This window comes from Dendropsophus ebraccatus, chromosome 9, assembly GCF_027789765.1.
Source record: "Dendropsophus ebraccatus isolate aDenEbr1 chromosome 9, aDenEbr1.pat, whole genome shotgun sequence".
Classification (NCBI taxonomy): Eukaryota; Metazoa; Chordata; class Amphibia; order Anura; family Hylidae; genus Dendropsophus; species Dendropsophus ebraccatus.
The window spans coordinates 24,475,869-24,494,968 of NC_091462.1; the positions used below are offsets into that span (position 1 = coordinate 24,475,869).

Genomic DNA, 19,100 nt, shown 5'->3' on the forward strand with positions numbered 1-19,100 from the left:
AGTGTGAACCTGTGGTTTCTGCCAAGTAACCACAAATCCCAGCAGGCCATGATAGAATTTGTAGCTGCACAAATGGGACCCTGGCAGTTCCCGGTGTCTGCTGGGGACAGGCCTAGTGCCCTGTAAAGATGAAAGTCACATTCCTGTCTTATTGGAGTAGACTGACATTAGAGGAGTATAATATATGAGGTCTGGGAAGCATCAGATTTCATGGATGTTTGTCTCCACTGTTCCCACCCTCCATCGCATCTCCCCAGCTCTTTAAATAAAAAAAGACAGCAACAGAAATATATTTGCCTAGTAGTTCATAGACCTCCATCCACCCACACAGATAAACATAGCAAGCAGCAGACGAAGAAGAAATTCCCGGGAGGAACGCTGGCTCCCTTCCCACAATATGTTTGTATAGTATTCCAGCTAGCTGGGGCTTTTGCTGTGCTGCAAGATACCATGTGCAGAGTGTCTACCCCAAGCACATATGTGCCTGAGAGCCCCCAACACCAGCACAGGAGACCACTAGGAAATTACTTTGTCCAGATAAGAAACACATTGCGTTCCAACCCCAAGATGTCAGAGGAGGCCAATGGGATCCAGTATACTGCAAGAGACTGTGCACCCCAGGCCGCCAGACGTCATGACACCACCACCACCCGGGGGGCTCACATTATGTGATATATACCTAGCAATAAATCAATTTATTCTGTTATTATATCACAGAATACTAAGTGCAATAATGTTATAGGACACAGACGTGTATGTAAACATAGGAGTCTGCTATGTGTGTGTATAGAAATGTACAGGATACATAGTATCCACATTCAATAATATTTACATAGAGACTCACTGGTGGCCCAGAGCAGACTACTACAGGGAGGGGGAAAACTACCTTCAATAGAAGCTTTGACCCAATCCCATAAGCCCCCTGACCACCTAGGGTCTGCCATGGCATTGCCTCTACCCTCTAAAAAAGCCAAAGACCACTCAACTTTAAATAAATCATGAAAAAAAGTGCAATGTGCCATCAGAAAACCGTCAAAAACAAGGGAAATCAACTTGGGAACATCCTATAAAGTAGTTAGAGTCCCTACTATCCAGTGTTTATAATGCAATAAGTCAGACTTAATGCAATGAAGTGACTATATAATACCAATAAAGACCCTTTAAAAAGCCCCTTTAAGGTGCATCGTGTGTACACTGCAATGCCTGCCTGAGCTGCTGCAGAACCTCAGTGCTCGGCTCTGCAGCTGACCCCCCAGCAGGGCAGGACTCTCGGCTATTGTGCACTGGATAGAATGTTGCAGCCGGTTGGGCACTCTCTTACCTCTGCTGGGAACCTCTGCTGCTCGCTGGTGTCGGTGCCGGTTGTGCAGGCGGCTCAGGCGCTCTGTCCTCCTAGCAATCCCATAGACCGGCCATGGATGGGGCTGAGCAATCACGGCGGATGGGAAGGAGGTTTTCCCCTGCAGCAATCCTCATCTTCCAGGCAGGACACCTCCCCCTGCACCCAGGACAAGGAGAAGACCTCCCGCCCAGCCCCCCTGCCCCGGCACTCACCGGGGAACAACACCGGCAAACCGACCGCGAGCACCGGGCAAAAGTTGTGAGCAGAGAGCCGGAGCCCGGGACACGGTGTCTGGGAGAGGAGGAAGTGGCCGGCTGCTCCAATGGGTGTCTGGAGCTGTAATTAACCAGGCATTACACATCATTTCCTCCACAGAGGAGAGGGGAGGGCCGGGGAGGAGGGACCAGCCAGACGGGAAGGGAATGGGCTCCATGGATGAGGCGGGAGGGAGGGCTGGGGGAGGGCAGGTGAGGGGGAGGGAGGGCAGGAGGAACGGGCAAGGGAGGGGGAGGGAGGGCAGGAGGAACGGGGGAGGGGGGGCAGGTGAGGGGGAGGGAGGGAGGGCAGGAGGAACGGGGCAGGTGAGGGAGGAGGAACGGGGCAGGTGAGGGGGAGGGGGGAAGAACGGGGCAGGTGAGGGGGAGGGAGGGCAGGAGGAACGGGGAGGGAGGGAGGGCAGGAGGAACGGGGGAGGGAGGGCAGGAGGAATGGGGCGGGGGAGGAGGGAGGAGAAACGGGGCAGGTGAGGGGGAGGGGGGCAGGAGGAACGGGGCAGGTGAGGGGGAGGGGGGAAGAACGGGGCAGGTGAGGGGGAGGGAAGGCAGGAGGAACGGGGAGGGGGGGCAGGAGGAACGGGGCAGGTGAGGGGGAGGGAGGGCAGGAGGAACGGGGAGGGGGGAGGAACGGGGCGGGGGAGGAACGGGGCAGGTGAGGGGGAGGGAGGGCAGGAGGAACGAGGCAGGTGAGGGGGAGGAACGGGGCAGGTGAGGGGGGAGGGAGGGCAGGAGGAACGGGGCAGGTGAGGGGGAGGGAGGGCAGGAGGAACGGGGCAGGTGAGGGGTAGGGAGGGCAGGAGGAACGGGGCAGGTGAGGGGGAGGGAGGGCAGGAGGAACGGGGCAGGTGAGGTAGGGAGGGCAGGAGGAACGGGGCAGGTGAGGGGGAGGAACGGGGCAGGTGAAGGGGAGGAACGGGGCAGGTGGGGGAGGAGAAGGGAGGGCAGGAGGAACGGGGCAGGTGAGGGGGGGCAGGAGGAACGGGGCGGGGGAGGGAGGGAGGGAGGGAGGGCAGGAGGAACGGGACAGGTGAGAGGGAGGAACGGGGCAGGTGAGGGGGGGCAGGAGGAACGGGGCAGGTGAGGGGGGAGGAGGAGAGGGGCAGGTGAGGGAGGGCAGGAAGAAGGGGGCAGGTGAGGGGGGAGGAGGAGAGGGGCAGGTGAGGGATAGCAGGATGAGGGGGGCAGGTGAGGGGAGGGAGGGCAGGAGGAACGGGGGTGAGGGAGGGGGGGCAGGTGAGGGGGGGAGGAGGAATGGGGCAGGGAAGGGGGGCAGGTGAGGGGGAGGGAGGGCAGGAGGAACGGGGCAGGTGAGGGGAAGGGAAGGCAGGAGGAACAGGGCAGGTGAGGGGGGGCAGGAGGAACGGAGCAGGTTAGGGGGGAGGAGGAGAGGGGCAGGTGACGGAGTGCAGGAGGAACAGGGCAGGTGGGGGAGGGAGGGCAGGTGAGGAGGAGAGGGGAGGAGGAGAGGGGAAGGATGGGCAGGAGGAAGGGGCCAGGTGAGGGAGGAAGAGGGCAGGTAAGACAGGAGGGCAGGAGGAACGGGGCAGGTGAGGGAGGAGGAGATGAGGGAAGAGGGCAGTTGAGGCAGGAGGAAAGCAGGTGAGGGAGGGCAAGAGGGGAGGAGAGAGACAGGTGAGGGGTAGGAAGGGCAGGTGAGGGAGGAGAGGGGCAGGGGAGGAGGACAGGGGCAGGTGAAGGGGGGAAGAGGGCAGGTGAGGAAGGGAAGAGGGCAGGTGAGGGGGAGGGAGGGCAGAAGGAACGGGGCATATGAGGGGGAGGGAGGAGAGGGACAGGTAAGGGAGGAGTTAGGAGAAGGAGGGCAGGTGAGGCAGTTAGGGTAGGAGGGCAGGTGAGGGAGGAGGGGAGCATGTAAGGCAGGAGGGAGGGCTAGGGGAAGAGGGGCAGGAGGAGTAGGAGGGCAGGTGAGGCAGGAGAAAGGTCTGGGGGAGGAGGAGGGCAGGTGAGGGGGGAGTAGGAAGAAGGCAGTTGAGGCAAATAGGGGGGGAAAGGGCAGGTGAGGCAGCAGGGAGGAGGGGGAGGGTAGGTGAGGAAGCAGGGAGGAAAAAGAGGGCATGTGAGGGGGGGAGAGGGCAGGTTCGGGTTCCGATCGATTTGAGCATGCTCGAGGTTTGCTCATCTCTAGTCATTAGCCATAGTGGTGACCCAGCTCAGCCTAAGATATCATCAGAGTGATAAGTATATAGTAACAGATTCCAAACAATGCTGCATTTTTCTGCAAATGTTCCTTTCTGGACTCTGAGAAAGCTGGATGACGGCCACAGCAGGTGTACCTAAAATCTCCAGGTATTTAGTGCAACCTCCATAATAGGAGTCCTAACCTACTGCTGGTGTCTTATGTGGCCCCTCGGGAACTAGGGCCCAGGTGCAACCACAACCTCTGCACTCCTATGGCTACATCCCTGGCAACTGTTGTGTCTGCCATGACTGTTCTCACAGGAATTGTCTCCTAGATCTATAACAATATATTCACACGTATAGTACTTAACTAGACAAATGTTCCTCTCGGGACTCTTGGAAAGCTGGGTGAGTTGTGAGATGGATTATGTTGGTTCAGACATAACTTTATAAGGCCGCCATCACACATAGGGGGGAGTAATCACTGCGCTTGTATGATTTTTATGATGAATTAGCGCCATTTTTGGAGACGTTTGCGCCACGTTCACCAGTTTTGCTTTCTGACAGATGTTGGAGTGAGGCTTTAGCTGGAGTAAGGTTTCTAGACATATTTATTATTTATGACTTTTTAAAAATGAATGTGGAGAAACCAGTTATGTGTAGTTTTGTTGTTTTTTTTACTTTAATAAAGTATTTTGTAGAGGTAAAATAGGTTGTTTTTTGAATATGCTTTTTTATTGAGCTTTTTAAACATCTTTTTTAAGCCTCTCTGTTGCAGCATTCAATCCCCTGATTGCTTTTATAAAACTTTGCAATACTCCTGCATTGCACTGTATTGTGTATTGTGTTAAAGGGGTACTCCGGAGGGGAAAAAAATATTTAAAATCAATTGATGTCAGAAAGTTATAAAGATTTGTAAATTACCTCTGTTTAAAAATCTGAAGTCTTTCAGTACATATCAGCTGCCGTATGTCCTGCAGGAAGTGGTGTATTCTTTCCAGTCTGCCACCTCTGTCCATGTTAGGAACTGTCCAGAGCAGTAACAAATCCCCTCTCTTGCTCTGGACAATTCCTGTCCAAGACAGAGGTGGCAGCAGAGAGCACTGTGTCAAACTGTAAAGAATACACCACTTCCTGCAGGACATTCAACAGCTGATAAGTACTGGAAGACTTGAGAATTTTAAATACAAGTAATTTACCAATCTTTATAGCTTTCTGATACCAGTCGATCTGAAAATAAAAATAAAATTATAATAATTAAAATTCTCTGAAGTACCCCTGTAAGGGGATTATTGGCCAAAGGAGCATTCATTGGAATGCTCATTCCTGTCAATCGGCCTTTGTAAAAGAAGAGGGTCGTTTGTCAGCTAATTGGTCCTTTTGTCTGGCCAATAAGATTATTGTTATCGGTCGCACATTGTGTGGGCGATAATGTAAATGGTGAGTTTAAATGGCTGCACAAATGATCAATAAAGCTGTCTAAAGGCTCTGTACACTGTTACCTGGAGCCCATAGGGCCATGTAAAAGGGCCCTTACATGTACAGGCAACCTATTAGATTTCTGGCAGGGCCTAATAGGCTCTTGTACATGGCAAACCTAGGGCCATTGTAAGGCTGTGGGTTGCCATGGCAACCCATCAGTACTTCATAATCACATAGCAGTGGGGCAGATGGGCTTATAAAAGAATATCTCCATAAAAAACACTAAGGTGCCACTGTCAGTATTTACTATGGTACCTTTGGGGGCAAATGCCCAGGTTCAGAGTTATCTCCAATCCCATGGGGGGCTATATCAAATGACATGTCTGTAGTTTTAATTGGTCAAATCCTGGTACTGAGATGGGTGCTGGGAATTGTGAGCCCAGCCCTCTCATCCAGCATACTTTGTTTTGTGTGTATATATATATATATATATATATATATATATATATATATATATATAGTGGTACCTTGGATTACTGGATTACGAGCATAATTCGTTTCAGGACCGTGCTTGTAATCCAAATCCACTCTTAAACCAAAGCAAATTTTCCCATAAGAAATTCCCCTTGAATTGTATTAGCATGTTTAACTGAATAGACAAATGCTGGCAGGAGCAAGGAAGGCCTGTGCTCCCTGTCCTGCCACTGCTATTTCCTGTGTAATGCAAAGCAGTACGATTAGCTCGGCCTGCACTACACAGCATCCAGACCTGACCAGAAGAGGCCAGAGCACTGGAGCAGGGCAGGAGCCAAGAGAGGTAAGCATTACCAGGGGGACAGATTAATATGGACTGTGGTCCCCAACTTCTGGCTCTAAAAATTGCAGAACTACAACCCTCATCATGTTCTGTTAACAGTTAATGATGGAATTTGGATGGAGCTGAAGAGCCACAGATTAGGAAATGATTAGAGAGGACAGTGGCACAGTACATTAGAGGGGACATTGGCACAGTACATTAGAGGTTACAGTAGTCCTCTATGCCACCATTGTTTACTTCCTTGCAGATATTACCTGCCCAATCACTTGTTTCAGAGGTGTTGTGACATCTACTGCAGAGGCCAGTGAATGACTACAAGGTATACAGGCACATCATCTCTGCAGGGAAGTAAACGTAGGTGGCAGGGAGGACGGGAACAGCAGCACTGGACACAGCGGAGATAAAACAGGTTGGTGTACCATTTTTTTTTCTTTCTGACAATAACAGACCGCTTTTCTTTTCGTAGATAATTCAGAAAATTCAGTTTAGGTGTGATATTGGATTCATTATTCCATTCAGGGATCACATTTGTGGCATTGTGTGGCAATACTAGGAGAAAGTATAGAGAGTAAGGATTCAAAGTCTAAATTCTGTAACATATTTGCATATAGAGATCCCCTCTTCTCTCCACCCTCCCAAGGGAAAACAACCATTGAGTCAGAGTACCAGAGTAGCACAGAGAGTGTGGGTCTGATACAGGGATGTGTAATATGCTGGGAGCCCCAAACTGGGGTCTGTAATACACTGGGGGCCCGATACTGGGGTCTGTAATATGCTGGGGGCCCGATACTGGGGTCTGTAATGTGCTGGGGGCCCGATACTGGGGTCTGTAATATGCTGGGGGCCTGATACCGCGTCTATAATACACTGGGGGCCCGATACTGGGGTCTGTAATATGCTGGGGGCCTGATACTGGGGTCTGTAATATGCTGAGGGTCTGATACTTGGGTATGTAATATACTGGGGGCCTAATACTGGGCGTGTAATATGCTGGGGGCCTGATTCTGGGGTCTGTAATATGCTGGGGGCCTGATACTGGGGTATTTATATGCTGAGGGCCTAACACTGGGTGTGTAATATGCTGGGGGCCTAATACTGGGTGTGTAATATGCTGAGGGCCTGATACTGGGGTCTGTAATATGCTGAGAACCTGATATTGGGGTCTGTAATGCCCCTCTGTATTGTACTAACTGTAAAGTTGTTACAATGAGGGCAATATAGAGAAAAATAAACAACCACACAGGGGACCAGTCTCACCCCTTCAAACCACACCCACAATAGACCACACCCCTTATTGTCAAAGCTAAGGTGTCCCTGGAAAAAAATTTTCAAATGCAACGATGTTTATGTAACGTTAAGAAGCCTATGATCGTTATATGTTTCTATAGCGAGAAGTCTCTTAATATATATAGAAGGATAAAAAAAACACCCTGTCAGTTGATTGAACATAAGTCATAAATCACAGATAAATTCCTCCGCGACTGCTTGATAGGTTATTAAATGATATCTGATGAACATTGTCGTATTTTAGTCGTCTGACATTTGAAACGTCTGACAATCTAAACCAATGATCTGCAGACGATGGCTTTCCCTGACCAGCCTATAAATAACCCACAATGACCAAAAACCTTCAGCGCAGAAGATTCTCCACTGTCCCCAATGTTTTATTAGGACTGGCTTTCTGTTGGTTGAGGGTTACCAGGAACGTTTCTAATAAAGAATAATGATCCTTTGTGTTTTATCTACAGATCAGAATGCTGCTCTCTCTCCTGTGTAGGTGCCACACAGACAGGATCTCACATAAGGTTCCTGTTCCAAAGTCACAAGAAGTTCTGTGAAAGGCTCATAAACTATTAAATAACACAGAGTTATTTATACAGGAGACTCCCTCACCTCCTACAAAAAGTCATTTCCTCTATTGCCAGACAAGGAAAGACAGCAAAGGTATGAATGCTGAAAATGGGAGGTGAATTCTGCTGTAATTACGACCTATATGGGGCGTTCTTCCATACATGGTGAGATAGTTCTTGGTCATAGCAACTCTGTCCCCACAATCTTCCCCCCTAAACCACTTGTACCTTTGGATAGCTGCTTTTAATCCAAGATCTGTCCTGGGGTCTGTTCAGCAGGTGATGCAGTTATTGTCCTAAAAAACAACTTTTAAACTTGCAGCCCTGTGTCAAACTGGTGTGGCTTAGAGTATGTGCCCTAAACCTGTGACACCTCTCTGCAGGCCCAAACTGACCATAGGACATCTCTGGCAAACGACCCCCTACATGGCCGCCCGGACCCCATGTGATGTCTGCACCTTCCTCCCTCAGGGGTCCTCAACTGGCGGACAGCGGTCTGAACGTGGACCACGGAGGACAGCCGTGCAGACCCCTGTGCTGCTCCCCTCTGCACAGTAACTACGAGCGCTTGTAACGAGAGCTCATAGTTACCGTTCAGCAGCACTGACAGAGAGGGAGCCATTGGCTCCGTCAGTCACTTTTGTGGCCGCAGTGGTCACAAGAGGCCGCTCTCTGTCTCTGGTGCCGGGGTTCAAGTGACGTCACTGGAGCCCCAACGCCAGGACAGGGGAGAGCGAGCTCTTGTGACTGCTGCAGTACGGCCACAAGAGCGAAGAGAAGAGGAGACGCCCGGACCCAGTTGCTTTTGTTTGTTGCTTTTATGTAATATGCTATATAGGAGGGGGAGCACAGAGGGGCTATATACTACTGGGGAGCACACAGCGGGAGTCTATATACTACTGGAGAGCACAAAGCGGGGGTCTATATGCTACTGGGGAGCGCAGGGGGGCTATATACTACTGGGGGAGCTCACAGGGCGCTATATACTACTGGGGGAGTGCACAGGGGGGCTATATACTACTGGGGGAGTGCACAGAGGGGCTATATACTACTGGGGGAGCGCACAGGGGTCTATATACTACTGGGGAGCGCTCAGGGGGACTATATACTACTGGGGGAGCAACAGGGGGCTATATACTACTGGGGGAACACACAGGGGTCTATATACTACTAAGGGAGCAACAGGGGGGCTATATACTACTTGGGGAGTGCACAGGGGTCTATTACTATATGGGGACACAGCAGGAGAAATTATTACTATATGTAGTTCCCAATCTATGGGGTTGCTTTGAAGAAGCAGTGCACTTTTTTCCCCCCTCCCCTGCTGCAGGCTGATTTTCCATTAAAAATCAGTTTCCAGGTGAGGACGTCACCGCTCTTCTGACCCTCTTCTTTACCCATTGATTTTGAAGACCGGAAGTCAGGGTCTCCAATGCATCTCTATGAGAGCGCTCTCAGAGAGATGCATTCAAAAGTCTGACTCCTGGCCGCCAGCTGGCCCGCAGCTCATGAGCAGAGGTCATGTGGGCATCAGTGCCGTACCACCGGAATAAATTCTTACCTTTGCTATGATTTCTATTGGGTGTCTTTTTAAGGGCAATTTCACACATATCGTATCGCAGCTGTGAGTTCCGCAGCAGTGTTCAGGCAGATGTTACTGAGACCTGCAGCATCTTATCTCTAATTATAGTGGTCTAGTGACCTGAACTAATAGCATTACAGACATCTAGCATATTGTTTAGGCCCTTAGCACATGGTGTTTTTGATGCACTTTATTATGTAAAAAAATATATGAAAAACACATTACAAAAGCCATGTGTGAATAAAGCCCAAAACTGGGAGGGAGGTGTGTGCTTAGAAAAACATTTCTACTTGCTTATAAGAAAAACAGCACCACCCCTGCCCTCAGTTTGTGTGTGGTATTGCAGCTTAGTCCTATTAAAGTGAACGTAGATGAATTGTAATATCACACACAACCTGAGGACAGGGGTGGGACTGTTTTTGCAAGAAAGTAGCTGTGTTTTTTTCTAATCCTGCCTAACCCCTTTAAAATTAAAAGTACCTCATTGCATAGTAACTATCCCCTCACAGTTCACTCTGTACCAGCACACCATCTGCATGGAGTCTGCAGGTTCTTCCTGTGGTCGTGAGGAGGTTCTCCATGTTCTCCAGTTTCTTCTCACACTTTAAAACACCTGTATTTTATTTTTTTTTCCTATAAAATTGACCCTAGAGTATGAAATAGGGAAATAAGATTGTGACATGTGAGGGATGACAGTCCATACAGCTGCAGAGTGCGGTGGTCTTCAGCAACAGGAAATATATATTAAACATTTACTAGGGTCTTCCCAAGAGTTCTGAGGTCGCCCCCCCCCCCCCCCCCCCTTGATCTCTTACTTGTCCCTTATCCCATGGATTCAGTGAAGGGTGGTGGTGGCTTATCTTACCAAGAACAACAAGGATAGGGAAGTTGAAATCCAACATGCAGAGTTCTCTCCCCCAACATCTGCCATAAGAGTAAACTCAGGATGGTGCCATACACATTGGGTAGTCAACTGGTCCTGCCCAAATCAGTGGGTTCACCAGACCTTTACCTAATGTGTATGCCTAGCGTTTGAGTTTATTTTACACAATATACCGCCATATCGCCTTGCTCACATTGAAGTAGAAAAGCCAAAAATTTGCACTTTGTAAATGAGACCCTCCGTCTTTGGCTGCTTTAGCGCAGACATGTAATCAGCGGCAGCAAGAGATGGTAATCCTGTCAGTCCGTCTCCTAAAATACAACCGCATCGTGAAAAGCTGCATATATAAATTGCATTTGCATAAAAAGCAATGATTCATGTTTCAGCGGCAAACACCAAATGAAGTGCAGTAAAAGCGGAATTTATATGACGCCTAATGGATTAAAGTTTCGGGGTAATAAGTCGATGGAGTTTGCTCTCACAACGAGGATGCGAATTCGCTTTATGGGTCACAAACTATTGTTATTGCCAGGAAAGGGTTAATTAACGTTCAGGGATTTTTTTTTTGTGTGTTCTGTTTTCTTTTATGTATCTGTGGGGAATCGGGGGCAGGAAGTTAAAGTAACAGACTAAAGTCAGTTAAACCAAGCCAACAATTCGAGCCGCTGCCAGAGCAAACAAATAACATCCTTTATATACAACGCTGGTGTGCATAAGAATAAAATAAAAAGGCTCCAAGGGAGCCAGGATCCTGTAAACCCGAGTCAATCTGCTGCTATGTATCCGCATGTACAATGCATCGGATACTGAGCTCCAAATTTGGTAATTCAATATCAATCTACATTTTCGTTCTTACAGGGACCGTGGCATGGAGTTAGTTATTCCAGATTTAAATTGTTATTCTCGTTGTACAAGGCCACATCAGGTGTAAAATTAGTCCAGTTAATTTCCAGACCCAAATTTATTGTCTCCATCTTTAATTTAATTCAAACAACTTTCATCCACTGAATAGCTTACATGATTTCTAACATATTTATACACACTGCTCAAAATAAAAATAAAGGGAACACTCAAATAACACATCCTAGATCTGAATAAATAAAACATTCCCATTGAATACTTTGTTCTGTATAAAGTTGAATGTGCTGACAACAAAATCACACAAAAATCACCAATGAAAACCAAATTTATTAACCAATGGAGGCCTGGATTTGGAGTCACACACATAATTAGGCTATGTTCACACAACGTAAAAGCACGGCAGTTGTTGCCATCGGCAACAACGGCCGTACTTTGTACACCTAGGCACCTGCATATTCTTCTATGGGATCCCGGCCAGAGCGTATACACATAGTATACGCTCTGGCCGGAAACCCAAGCGGCACCGCAAAGAACTGACATGTCGGTTTTCTGCGGCCACAATTCAGTGAATTTCAGCCGCAGAATGCTCTGTCAGTTCACACAATGAAGCGAGTGGCTCCGGCCGCTTGCTTTATTGTGTGCTGTGAGGAGTGCGCGCTGATGTGCCCGGCTCAGAACACTGCGGCCAGAAAGATCATCCGGCCGTTACTGCAGTACCAGCCAGGTTGCTCTTTTTTAGAGACCGGCCGTTCCGTGCCCAGGCCGGGTCACGGAACGGCCGGTCTCATACGCCATGTGAACATGGCCTTAAAGTGGAAAAACACACTCCAGGCTGATCCAACTTTGATGTAATGTCCTTAAAACAAGTCAAAATGAGGCTGAGTATTGTGTGTGGCCTCCACGTGCCTGTATGACAACCCTAAGCCTGGGCATGCTCCTGATGAGGTGGTGGATGGTCTCCTGAGGGATCTTCTCCCAGACCTGGACTAAAGCCTCTGCCAACTCCTGGACATTCTGTTTGTGGATGAAGCGAGACGTCATGTCCCAGATGTGCTCAATTGGATTTAGGTCTGGGGAACAGGTGGGCCAGTCCATAGCTTCAATGCCTTCATCTTGCAGGAACTGCTGACACACTCCAGCCACATAAGGCCTAGCTTTGTCCTGCATTAGTAGGAACCCAGGGCCAACCGCACCAGCATATGGTCTCATAAGGGGTCTGAGGATCTCATCTCAGTACCTAGTGGCAGTCAGGCTACTGTGGTATCCCACCACGGGTGTTCCTTATCAGGCACCTGTCGCAAAAGCCTTATACTTCAAAGTAAGGTGCTGATGAAGATGTGTGAGTTTCGCCACCAAATGTCAGTGTTTTATGTATAACCTTGATCATATGTGTTGCACAGCTGTAGACAATATAGGGTTAGCGTTTCTTTGTATTATGTGATTTTGTAGACCAGTGGAGATACTTCTCTCTTCTTCTTCTCTATGCTTTTTTCTTTTTTTCTTTTTTTCCCTGTAGGAAGTCGTCACTTGTAGCGTCAGTTTCCCTCTGATCTAAGGAGTAGGAAACACACAGAACAGGCATCCCTGCTGAACTTAGCCAGGGCCTGGCTCTGACAAGTATCCTGTCCGGGACAGACCAGCTGTTTTAGTGGTCAGAGACACACATGTATGGAGAACCCAGAGACTTTCCTTTCTGAAGCTATAAGTACAGACGCTATGCAGTGTTTGACCTCTACTGGAGGACAGAGATGTCAGAGATCACCCCAGTCTACACCCTGAACCTCTTTGAAAAGTGCACAGCAAACCTTCTTGCCACAGCTTGCACTGATGTCCCATCCTGGATGAGCTGCACTACCTGAGCCACTTGTATGGGTTGTAGAGTCCATCTCATGCTACCACTAGTGTTAAAGCACCACCGACAATTAAAAGTGACCAAAACATCAGCCAGAAAGCATAGGTACTGAGAAGTGGTCTGTGGTACCAACCTGCAGAACCCTTCATTATTGAGTGTGTCTTGCTAATTGCCAATAATTTCCATCATTTGTCTATTCCATTTGCACAACAGCATGTTAAATTGATTGTCAATCAGTGTTACTTCCTAAGTGGATGGTTTGATTTCACAAAAGTTTGATTTACTTGGAGTTATATTGTGTTGTTTAAGTGTTCCCTTTATTTCTTTGAGCAATATAAATCAGTTTAGTTACCTAGGGCACGTTCACACTATGGATTCCGCACATTTTGACGCTTGCCACCGCGCGCTCCCGCTTGACTATCCACCCATGCCATAGATTGCATTCTGCTGTATGTTCGGGCAGATTCCGCCATCCACCCAAAGAATTGATATGTGAACTCGCCCTAAAATGAATCTTTAACCTAAAAGAAAAACACCCTTAACTCACAGCCACTAGGGATCTCACTTTGTTGCAAACTGCTGTCCACTGCCTGTTGTTAGAGCAATTCTGTCTCTAGCCGCAGAGAGACAAGACAGAACAAAAAGTTTTGGAAGGACATAGCTAGTATTCTACAGGGGAGAAAGCCTGGATTAAGCAAGCTAAGATAGTGTTCCTCCTGCAGATTATCCACTCTGTGCCTATAAGGTAAATCAAGACTTCTGTCCGTTTCCTGACCATCCATAAATTTCTAAGCAGCTGTCTCTTGTGTAAGTACTTACTACATGATGCCACCTCATTGTATATACTCAGGATGTTTTTATGAAGAAACCCCTTCTTTTCTGTTTTCCTTTTTGCCAACATTTCACATTGCAAAGCCAGTGCATTAACAACCCCTTCTTCCCCAACACACCATATATATATATATATATATATATATATATATTACTATACCACAAATCATTCCCATGCTGTCTCAGCCTGTTGCACTGGCATGGCAGGGAGGAGGAGAGTCGAAAAGTAGGCGCTGTCTTGTGATTGGCCAGAAAAGGAATGGACAGTATGTCTAGGTGTTAGTACTGCCAGCAAACAGCCTGGCTCCTGTCCCACTGCCTGAAATTGAGAGAAGTAGCTATGCACTATGGAGAGGACTGTCAGAAACTTAATAACACTGATGTCACCAATGTGACAGTGTAGACTTTTAAAGTAGTTACAGGAACACTCTAAGGGCAATAAGGAAAAATATTTACGGACCGGGAGAAAAAGGAGCGTTGCACCTCACACCTATGGCCCCCCCCCCCCCCCATTACCCAGCAGGCACTGCCGGCGGAGAAGGCTGCCGCCAAACAACACAAGTGTTGCCAGGGGCACTGTCCTGCCAGGCATTATTTTAAATAACGTTAATCCAATAGGTGACGGCTTATACTAACTACTTTCTTCTCCTCACTTCCTACTCTGCAGTCCATGCTCCTCTTTGGCTTTGGTTGATGCCGCACGTGTTGTGACAACGTCTGAAAATGAAGAAGAGCGCCCCAGGATAAGTAGGTTCTTTCTTGTATTATTGTGATTTGACTACATAGGGTAAAACCTCTATAGGTTGAACCCTATACTGTATCTTTATGATCATAGGTGGGCTCATACTATATTATGTTCTTAAATAGACCTTATATTGAGAGTGCTTTTTTATTACATGTGACTTTATGGAAGGTTCCTCTAGAATTTATGGCTGCAGAAATGCTGTAAATAATTAAATGACTAAAAATCAATGTGATTTATGGAAATTCAGTAGGGAATGAAAGGTCTATTTTACTGGCATGGGATACAATGTAAGTTCTCCTAGGCCTGTGCATTATGGAATTGCGCAAAACAGCATTTCCTTGATAAATTTCTATTTTTGGAAGGAGAGTAAACTCTGAAGCATCCCATATTATTAAATCTTTCCTGCTTGTGAATAATGGAGCGACATAACATATGGACAAAACTTTAGGAACCAAGTGGATTTTTCCTTGACCCGATTAATATGGTCACCATCAGTTCAAACAATTTCCCATTGTTTCATAGTGAATGCAATTTCAAATATATTTGTAAATTACTTCATTAAAGGGGTACTCCATAGAATTTTTTTTGAATCAACTTTCAGAAAGTTATACAGTTTTGTAAATTACTTCTCTTTAAAAATCTTAAGTCTTCCAATACTAGGGATGGTCCGAACCTGCAGAGGTTCGGGTTCGTACGACCCCGGACTCTCGGCAATGATTCCCGCTGTCTTAAACCTCCGTGGAGAGGGTGGATACAGTGGGAGGACCGCCTGGAAAACCGGGATACAGCCACAGCCATAGGCTGTATCCCAGTTTTCCAGGCGGTCCTCCCGCTTTATCCACCCTCTCCACGGAGGTTTAAGACAGTGGGAATCATTGCCGAGAGTCCGGGTTCGTACAAACCCGAACCTCGGCAGGTTCGGACCATCCCTATCCAGTACTTATCATTTGCTGTATGTCCTGCAGGAAGTGGTGTATTTTTCCAGTCTGACACAGTGCTCTCTGCTGCCACCTCTGTCCATGTCAGGAACTGTCCAGAGCAGAGGATTTGCTACTGCTCTGGACAGTTCCTGTAACAGACAGAACCCACCACTTCCTGCAGGAAATACAGCAGATGATAAGTACTGGAATATTAGTTGCCTTTTGTTTTTTAAATAGGAGTACCTCTTTAATAAAAAAAATGACACTTTATTCAGTCGTGTTCACTAGGTGTCCCCTTTTCTGCCATTTGCTGTCCACTGCCTGTTGTCGTGGAAATTCTGTCTCTAGTAACAGAGAGACTCAGGTCCAAACACAGGAAGCAGGGACTATGTACTGTGATATGTACAGGAGAGAGTCTGAAGAGCCTGGGCTGTGTACCTGCAAGCTAGGCCAGTCTGCCTAGCCTGATATATGAAAGCTTCTCTTCCATCTCTCACCACCCATAAAGCTCAGGGCAGCTGTCACCTCTGTGTATCTTCAGTGCTACTTTGGAATCTACTCCTCCCCATCCCTTTAGCTGCTCAGCAACAACACAAGCTGTCCAGTGCTTTCCTTGCTGTGGCCTTGCTGCTGCTGTTTCTTTCCTTTTTTCTCATGTATAACCTTTTTTCCCCACATCTAGTAATATTCTGTATAAATCATCTGTGCTGCACAGTGTAGGTTGTCCAGCACTATGTCATGCCATAGGCTATATCCATGTTTTCCCAACTTCTTCAGCCACTGGTAATCAAATGCCCATTGATCAGACTGGAGCATCTCTAGTCCCTATTCATCGCCTAGTGTACACCCGCTGGGACGATACTGATAGTATACCCGATGTGTTGGGGTCTTGCTAGCAATGGCCATTAGTTGTGACATTCACATTAATTTCATCCACTACGTATAGATTTGTGCAAGAAGGAAATAAAGATAACATAGACATTCAGAGAAATAAAATGTTTCCATATGAAGATAAGGAAAATATGAGATGGCTGGGGTTAGCCACAACATAAAGCTTCTTCCTCAGCTGAAGACACAACTAAGAAAAGATGGAAAATATTAAAGAGTTTTATCAGAACCAGAAGAAAGATGTCGTAATGCAGTTGGGTGAGAACATGGGAAAGTAATAAAGCTCCTCTTCCAAGTAGGCGTCTGGTTGGTTGGAGTCGACGTCTCCAACCTGTAGCTGTTTAGCTGCAGGGAAACTACAAATCCCAGTATGTCAAACATTCCCTGTGATGAGTCCTGTGAATACTCACTCTCTTTCTCTGTAGATGATATTTCACGGTGACTGTCACTTCTGGCAGCTTTTCCATTACAAATGTGTCGATTTAAACTTGCAGATTATAAAAACAATACTCACTTGCCCTGATCTCCTTGCACAAGTCTCTGCTGCTCCCTCAGGAGCTACAGGAAATGTCCATTCAGCCAGTCACTGGTTGAGGCGGGTCAATGCTTTGGCCCATGATTGGCTGAGCAGGGTTTCCTTCAGGAATGACACATCAGAAGAACTGGGGAGCAGCGGAGACCTGGCGCCATTGGACTGGCCACTGCAGTGGGAGGATTGGGGCAGGTGAGTATGGTTTCTATTTTACTTAATATGGACACCAAATCTAATACAGTGGTACCTTCATTTAAGAGTAACTTGGTTTAAGAGCGTTTTGGTTTAAGAGCTCCCTGTGCTGGGTGGGAGAGGGAGTGGGGGAGGGGCATGGTCTGCATAGCGGGGTCTACAGCACTGTACTCTGAACCAGGAAGTCTCCCTCACCTTCCAAATCATAGCAGATACACTTCAGGCTGGGGCTTACATCAGGGGACAGGACTGTGGAGGTAATCTCTCCATAGCTGTAACCCCTCTCTCCCCGGACAGAGAGTGCTGCATGTATGTGCCCACATCTGTCCTGCTCATTCCTTCCTGCTCCCTGCAGTCTCTGTCAGTCCTTGTGTTTCCTATCCTCTCCATTACTGTACAGTAACTTATAATATCACATATTCTGCTGTTTCTAAAAGTTTGTTTCATTTTTTTTTTTACGTTATTCAGAATAATAAATCGATATTTTTGGGGTGTGGAACCAATTGTCTGCATTTCAGTGATTTCTTATGAGAAAATTTGCTTTGGTATAAGAGTGGATTTGGATTACAAGCGCCGTCCCGGAACGAATTATGCTCGTAATCCAAGGCACCACTATATTTCAAAAATGATGTCCGGATTAACCTTTTAACCTCTGCTACATTAAAACTTTGCAATGAAAATTTCCAACAGAAATTTCTAAAAAATGTCTAAAACATTTTATAGCATGTGGATAATATTCCAACAACTGGTTCTCCATCTTCTCCAGCATGTGGATAACACTTCACCTACATGTCTGATACTATAATCAACCGTGCATGTTACTTGCACAAATGTGCAAATAAATTGTGCAATTTTTCCACCCCATGCAAGCGGCCATAGCCTCAGCCGATCCGGCATCCCTATAAAAAAACAATTCAATAATCTAATATTTCTATTTATATCAGTGTTCCTTCCTTGTTTTGGGCGTATTTACACTCTAAGGAAACATGTCTGGCATGTAGTTGGAATAATCATATTTTATGTAGGCAACTACTGTACGCCTTAACATGAAAGGAAAATTTGGTGACAACAAGTTTTTGCATGTCTCAGCAAAGTTCCGTAACACTATGATTTGGAGACATTAAGCGCTCATAAAAACATTAACATAAAATACCAGAGGTTGCAGGATTGCACAACATCGCTGAATGTGTGAGAAAACCAAGTAAAAATCCAATAACTCGTACTTAAATTGTGGCTCTCAGCACAATTCCGATGCTTTACGTCAACAAGTTACCTCTTAGAATTGCATTGCAATCTTTTAATTAAAAAGTTACATCAGGTTGTCCAACCAATATGGCAGCATTGCTTTGTGAAGATTATCATATCTGTTGAAAAAGATAATTAAAAAAAGGGGAGGACCTTTTACTGTTCATCCAGATCTTTTTGGTTCACTAATGTTATAGTCTACCCAAACTAAATGGGCATAACCAAGATGTTATACCTTATCCGTAGGATACGGGATAACAAGCTAATCGGTGGGGGTCTGACCGCTGGAATCCTCTCCTATCCTGAGAACAGGGACAAAATTGCCCTTAGAATGAACGACAGACATAACCAGTGCCCCATTCATTCTCTATGGGGCTTCAAAGCATTGCCAAGCCCCAATGTTTGTAAGCCCTACAAAGAATGAATGAAGCGCTGGCGGTGCATGGGTGGTGCCGTCCACTAATAGCTTGGTTATCTTGATCGGTGTGGACCCTAGCGGTAAGAACCCCACTGATCATCTTTTTATCTCCTATCTTGTGGATACTGTGTCTCCAAAAATAAGGCCTACCTCAAAAATATTCTCTAGCTCCATTTTCTAGTGTTTCAAAGCTAGCTATTCTAAGTGAAGAGTTGAGTGACACTATAATGGTGATCAAGTACCTGGCAACTCATGAGCACTATAATGGTGATCAATAAAGATGAGCGAACCTGGAGCATGCTCGAGTCC

General features: G+C 46.9%; 1 protein-coding gene and 1 long non-coding RNA gene across 4 annotated transcripts in view; one reads left to right on the forward strand and one right to left on the reverse strand.

Moving 5' to 3' along the window:
* The window catches only part of ACVR1 (activin A receptor type 1), a 62,857-nt gene extending 61,160 nt beyond the window's left edge, over window positions 1–1,697 (reverse strand). For both annotated transcript variants that reach the window (XM_069982733.1, XM_069982731.1), the window contains exon 1: window positions 1,322–1,697. The gene's annotated coding sequence lies outside the window, so the exon portion shown is untranslated. The remainder of the gene's footprint in view (window positions 1–1,321) is intronic.
* The window catches only part of LOC138800766 (uncharacterized), a 44,237-nt gene that overhangs the window by 2,399 nt on the left and 22,738 nt on the right, over window positions 1–19,100 (forward strand). For both annotated transcript variants that reach the window (XR_011364519.1, XR_011364520.1), the window contains exons 2-3: window positions 7,741–7,936; window positions 14,519–14,598. This is a non-coding gene — a long non-coding RNA (uncharacterized lncRNA). The remainder of the gene's footprint in view (window positions 1–7,740; window positions 7,937–14,518; window positions 14,599–19,100) is intronic.